Below are 7,065 nucleotides of genomic sequence, written 5' to 3'. Positions count from 1 at the left end.
GTAAATGTTGGGATCTAGAAAAGATCATCCTGAGTGGGGTATCCCAGAAATGGAAAGACACACACAGTATATACTCATTTATAAGTGAAGAGTATTTTTAAAGCTGAGGTTCTGTGTAGTATTCATTAGGACTGCAAGGTAGACTTTTATATTTGGCAAAATAAAATTGATTTGTACAAAAGTTAATTAGCAGTATAACTCACAGTTGAGTATAATCTCTTTTCCCAAGAATGGCTAATTGCAAAGGCAGAGCATCACAGGACATGTTAGATTTATGCAAATATCTAATGCCACAAAAATAGTAATAATGTTTCTTTAGAAATCAAACAATACTTATACATGTGAGATGATGTTACAATGGCAGATGCCCCACTGGGGACAAGCTATCAAGATCTCTTTTCCTGTTTAGTTATTGCTGTTTCAAATATCGGTAGTGGACTTCAAACAACAATAAAAGAAAATAATGGGTTAACTACTTTCTTTACTTCTCATAGTGTGTAAAAATAACAAGAAGGGTTTCTAAAAAGAGGATAATTTAGGCCAGCAGAAGTGTTAGTGTGTTTAGAAATTATGAACACAGAATTTCAGAACTTTGCCTAGGAAAACAGTGTCTTTCCAATCTTGCAATATAGCTGATCTGTTTACTCTTGCAACTGGATTATTCCACTTGAGTCCAAGAGAAGAGAATAGGACCTTAATGCACTTAATACACCCAGAGTCTTACTAAAAATCACTTTCTAAATAAGTCTCCTGGAAATAGCCTCCTAATGGGTCTCTATGCCTCTGGACTTGCCTATCTTTAATCCATTTTGTATACTGCATATGAGTGGTTTCTTTCCATCTTTGGTTCCTTGGGTTTCTTTAAAGATAAAGATTAAATTCTTTAATGTGTTATTAAAGACTCTCCATCAGGGGTCTTTACTTAACTTCTAGTTTAATCTCTTAAACTTCTAGTTTAATCTAGTTTAATCCACATATATTATGGTTCTACTTCCTAAGTACATTTCATATCAATATCAGTGAGTTGATTCACAGGCTTGTTGCACTCCCTCCAATTTTTATTATTTTTCAGCTAAAATTATCTTCTATATGATCTTCCTTCTTCTACACACCACCCTGTCCAACCCATTAGTCAACCTTTAAAGGATGTTTCTGGTTTTCCTGATCATAAGCCTCTCACGACTTTTCATTTCCTAGCAGACAAAGGGCAGAATCTCCTCATCTGGGTGTACAAAGCACTTTTATATATTTTGTGTGCATTACTAACCTTCTGTCCTTTAGCAATGTGCATTGTCGTAGTTCCCATCACTTGATGTAGCTCTTGTATGTAAGTTCAAAAAGGATAGCTTAAATGCATATTAATGAGCATATGAAAAAAATTATTCTTTCTTCTGAGTAAGTCCAATTGTTAAAATTTGGGGGAAACGGGGGGTCAGTGTTGTTTATACTGCTTTGTTTCTTGAACAACGCTCTCATCTTGTTTGCATTCTTTCTCTATTGATTTTTTTCATTCTCAAATTCTAAATTAACTTATCTTTCTGGTGTTGGGACTTGAACTCATAGCCTCTTGTATCTTAAATATCATTGAGTGATAGCACCACCTCTTCCTCCATTCAGAGTTGCATAGGGACAACAATTTTTAAAGCACATCTAAAATATTTAAGTTAGAAATAACAGCTTCTCCAATTTTCAATTGGCAATGGTTGCAAAATTTGCTGCAGATGAACTGCTATTTCATACTAGAGTAGATAATGTCAGTTGACTTCTCAAGAATGTGGCTATGTTCCGTAAAGACATACCCACGGAGAGACAAAATTTGAAAGCATATAACACTAGCTAGGTTCAAATATAGCTATAAGTAAGTTATTACATACTGCTATTGATCTTTCAAAGATATAAGATATGTAAGATAAATGCTATTCCATCTTCATTGGAATTTTATATTTGCTTACTTAAACAAAAACCTGAACCACCAAAAGCAGGTTCACTATGACTAAAGGTGTCCTGTTACACTGAACACTAACTTTTTTGGTAGAAAAAAAGAGTAAATATTTTAGGCTTTGTAAATTATATATTCTCGGTGGCAACTACTCACTTGTACAAATGTATTGTGGAAGAACCCTTGGGCAATATATGAATGAATGAGCAGAACTAAGTTTCAATGAAACATTACCTACAAAAATAGGTAATATGCCAAATCTGACTCATGAGCCATAGTATACGAACTACAAACTATTCTGACCATGAGTCATATTAAGTAAAAATATATTTTGCTCATAATATAGTATATACTTATATACACAGCCAAGATAAAGATTAGTAAAGCAGGAAAAAGCCTTGCTTTTTGTACAGTGTACTATAATATCTTTCATTTTCTCCTATTCATTTGTTTAAAAACGCTGGTTGTGAACCTACTAAATTGATTTTATAACTCATTAAGGAGTTGTGAGTCTAAACTTGTAAAACTCTTTTTTCATGTAGTTTATTCATTTACATATCCTCTGAATCATAAGGTGGAAGTAATGTCTTATTTGCATAGTTAACATTTAAATCCTCATTAAAAATCAATCAATTAATTAGTTAATTCATTCATTAATTCATTCATTCAACTGTCCCTAAAAGGACATTATTATAAATAATAAGGCAGACTGCTCATATAGTATCTTGCCAGTACATGTTCTGGATCCAACACAGTGAACATTCAAAAAGTACTCCAAATAAGTGCTCAGATATTCCACTCTCAATGTTATTGGTTTGTACTTTTCTTTTCTTAAATTTGAAGCAGTTACTCTGTCCTGTTCTTTCTCCATTGCTGTCTCAGGATATGTTTCAGAAACATGGTGAGGTCCCTTGAAGCTTTCAGAGCTCAGGAGCAAATAACATGAGACATAGTAATTGTTTCTGAATGAGGCCTATCTTTAGCCTGAGGGGATCTTTTTTCTTTTTGCTTGGCCTCTGAAGTTAACTGATCCATCTATAAAATTAAAAGGAAAAGGAAAACGTAACATGGGAATCCTAAAGTTCTTTACAGCATAGTCTGGAGGCTAAATGAAAGTCAATTAACTGGACAACATGCAGAATTCAAGGAAAGTAGCTTATTGCTTGACTTGCATTCCTTCTGCCTCATGACAAGAGTTTTAACTGACAGCTCCATACCAAGACTTTTGTATGAGACATTAGGAGCCCAAAAGCTAAAGGTATTCATATGCTTTACATGAAGGATGGGTTCATATTAAACAAGTTCTGCCACCCAGGGAAGAAAATAATCACTTCCAGTTTCATACTGAGTATTAATTAAAGTTATTAAACTTAAAATATGAACTATGTATGCTCATTTTTTAATTTTTTTTTTTACCTCGGTGGGGCTAAATGTCTAAGAGATCAAAGATGTTCAGGGGATATGCTTTAAACTAACAATCATTTTTGACGAAAAATACAATTATTATGTTTTAGTTATCCAGAATGGTTTCTGATTGGCTGAGCCGGGTAGTAAAAGACAACTGTTGTTTACAACCTGGAGAAGTGCTTTGTGAATTAACAATTGTGACCCTAGCTTTTGTTGACAGTTAATCTATTCCAGACAAGAAATAATATTGCGGAGCACATGATTACTGCAGCAGTAGAGGAATTTCTTATTCTCAGGATTTACTTCTATAATCTGTAACTGGATGTTTTTGAGGTAGAAAATAATAGAAAGAGAATTGAGTACTAGCTTCTACCTTATGCAGCAAAAACAACAGGGAAGCATCTTATTCTCTAAGACTATGTAATAAATGGGGACTAGTATCCCCCTCTTCAATGCCCACCCGTAGGTAATGTTGTTACATACATCCATAAGTGATCAAATAATCTTTCCTCGTGGGGAGGAGGAGGTGTCTTATTGTTCTTGCTCAAAAGGAATTTGCAGAGACAACTGGGTGGTAATGATCTGAGTGGGTTTTGTTTGTTTACACATTCAAATTCTTGATTGTGCTGTTACAAGTTTTAGTCTAAAGTATTGAGCATGCTGACTTCTATTTGGTTCTTACCTACAGTTACCTCCTACACATCCATATCCTCCACATTAAGGCCATTGTTTCCAAAATTTATTTATATTTTTATAAATTACAGTTTATTCACTTTGTATCCCAGCTGTAGCCCCCTCCCTCATCCCTTTCCAATCCCACCCTCCCTCCCTCTTCTTCCCTCCCCCTCCCCCAGTCCACTGATAGGGGAGGTCCTCCTCCCCTTCCATCTGACCCTAGCCTATCAGGTCTCATCAGGACTGGCTGCATTGTTTTCCTCTGTGGCTCTGTAAAGCCGCTCCCTCCAGTCTCCAAGTGGGTTCCCTAGTAACAGGAACAAGGACTGTCTCTGGCATGAACTCAGTGGCTGGCGCTAGTTTACTTTTTTGTTTCATTTGTCAATTGGTTGAGAACCCATGCACTAAAGAAGGGTACTCTTGTATTTATTAAGCAATAGAGAGTGCAAACATTTTTCCAACTAGTCTTCCTGTTTATAATAACAGTGACAACTGTCCCTCTCTTTGCACTGTTCCTTCAATAATTTTCTGAACAAAGAGATTTGATTCTGTTTCTCTCAACATATTAAGGTAGATTCACTAATTTCTCTCATACTCAAGAAAGTATATTTTTATTTTAAGTCAATAACCATCATAATACAAGAGTGAAATAAAATGTGTTTTATTTATTTTCAAAAAGAAACGTAGAAAGCTATTGGTAATTGCATTTGTTTGATAGGGATGTAAAAATAAAATGTCACATACTATACACCATAAGCAGTAGAAAATTATTCTCTTGACCCTTCACAGAAAAGAAGTTTGTGACAAAGATATTAGAATTGGTTTCTTCTAAGAGCATCTCTCCTTGTTTTGCAGAGGGCAGTCTTCTTCCTGTACCTTCATGTATTCTTCTGTCTACATCCTAATCTATTCTAATAGCATTTGAATAATCCCAGCTTCATTCATAGTTAAGAATACAAGGTATGTAAACAGATGAAGTCAATTGGTTCAAAACTTACTCTAGTGGCTTAATTTTACCTTAATCATCTCTAAAATTTTCATCTCTAAACAATTTTTGTTCTGACCATCTAGAGGCTTACCAGTTTTACATTCTAACTCTGGGGTGCAATATTTTTGATACAGTAACCAATAACTTTTCCAGGGCAAGCAGCTCACAAATTGCTGCTCATTAATGTGCCTAATATCAGATTCACTTCTTTCAATTTATCTATTTTGTTATGGGTATGAATGTTCTGCCTACATGTATGTATGTATATATGTATGTGCATCACACGTGTGTATTTTGCTTGCAGAGATAGAAAGGCGTGAGCCACTATGTTGGTAATGGGAACGTAACCTGGGTCCTCTATGAGAGTAACTAGCACTCTTAGCTGCTGAGCCATCTCTCTAACCCCAAATTGACATCTTCAATGTGAGTTAAAAAGAGGTCTATATTTAAATGTATTTAAGCATTTCTAGATATATCTTTCACTTATTTTCTAGATTTCATCATTGAAACATTTCTAAATTATACCTTGACATTTGAACAAATTGTTATTTATTCTTTACACCCAAATTTATTTTCTTCTAAGCAAGCCTTTTTGGTGGTACATATGTATTTTTCCTGATATAATATAACATATATTCTGTAACCTAACATATTCTGTGCATGTATGAGAAAGAATGTGTGAAACACAATGCATATGTTTGTTTATTAAAAATCACATGGAGTACTTATTTTATGCCTTTAGTGTTCGTAAATGCTTGGCATATTTGGACATGCAATAAATATTTGTTAATAAATTGATAATTATCTAGCATTCTTAGATAGCACCATTAGCCTTATATGACCAAATCCTTAAAAAAAATAAGACAATTTTTTTATAAAGCATTTTTGGGAACAGTGTCACTTACAATTCTGGACATATAGGGCAATGACATCACTTATCCTTGCATTTGGTCAAAGGAGATACTAATATTTTTTCGTAAACCATTTAAAGTGGTTTATGCATCTAGTTTACAATGCTAAGAATAAAATTCTGGAAGTAAAGATGAAAATACTAGGGAGAAATCAATGCCAGATTTTGCAAAACCACCTATACATGCCAAGCAGGCCAAAATTGATGGAAGGGGATAAAAAAAAAGAAGGGAATGACACAGTTTGCATAGGAGGGACAAAGTGTTCAGAAAGACCACAGGGAACTTTGAATGATTAACTTAAGTACTCATCAGTAACTGTTTCACCCTTTCTGATCCTGTATTCCAATTTAACAAACTTCTTCTGACTTCTTAAGTGTGATTATTCCCTAAGACCTGCTTTTGTTCGGTACTAGACTAGACATGAAAGCCAGGATCTTATGCAAACTAGTCAAATGATCTCCAACTGAGCTACATTTGTAGTTTAAATAAGGAGAGGAGGACCTTTCCTATCAGTGGACTTGGGGAGGGGCATGCATGAAGAAGGGGGAGGGAGGGTGGGATCAGGAGGAGAGGAGGGAGGGGCTTATGAGGGGATACAAAGTGAATAAAGTGTAAAAAGATAATAATAATAAAAAATAGAGCAAGACAAAAAATAAGAATTTTCTAGTCATGTTGTTTTTATATGTTTCATGAAAACAAGGATAATGCTTAACACATTTTTGGTCTATATTATGCCAAGCATATCTCCAGTTCAGGTACACGTGAAAGAATGAGTTGTTCTGTTTAACATTTAGGTAGATACAAAAAATTAAACAGGAAAAGCACATCAAGTAAGCTACTAAAAACAATTTTTCCTCCCATCATATTGAGATGATTTTTCAACATCTAGTTCAGCGGTTTTCAATGTTTCTAATGCTGTGACCCTTTATTATAGTTCTTCATGTTGTGGTGACCACCAGCCATACAATATTTTATTATTACTTCATAACTGTAATTTTTCCACTGTCATTAATCATAATGCAAATATCTGATATACGTGATATTTGATATGCAACCTCCAAAGGAGTCATGACACACATGTTGAGAACCACTGATTTCATTTGCAACATCCCACCAGTTCCTGTACCCCAAGAATTCTGTATACC

This window comes from Meriones unguiculatus, chromosome X, assembly GCF_030254825.1.
Source record: "Meriones unguiculatus strain TT.TT164.6M chromosome X, Bangor_MerUng_6.1, whole genome shotgun sequence".
Classification (NCBI taxonomy): Eukaryota; Metazoa; Chordata; class Mammalia; order Rodentia; family Muridae; genus Meriones; species Meriones unguiculatus.
The sequence above is the reverse complement of the archived record's forward strand: the minus strand, read 5'-3'. Positions refer to the sequence as shown.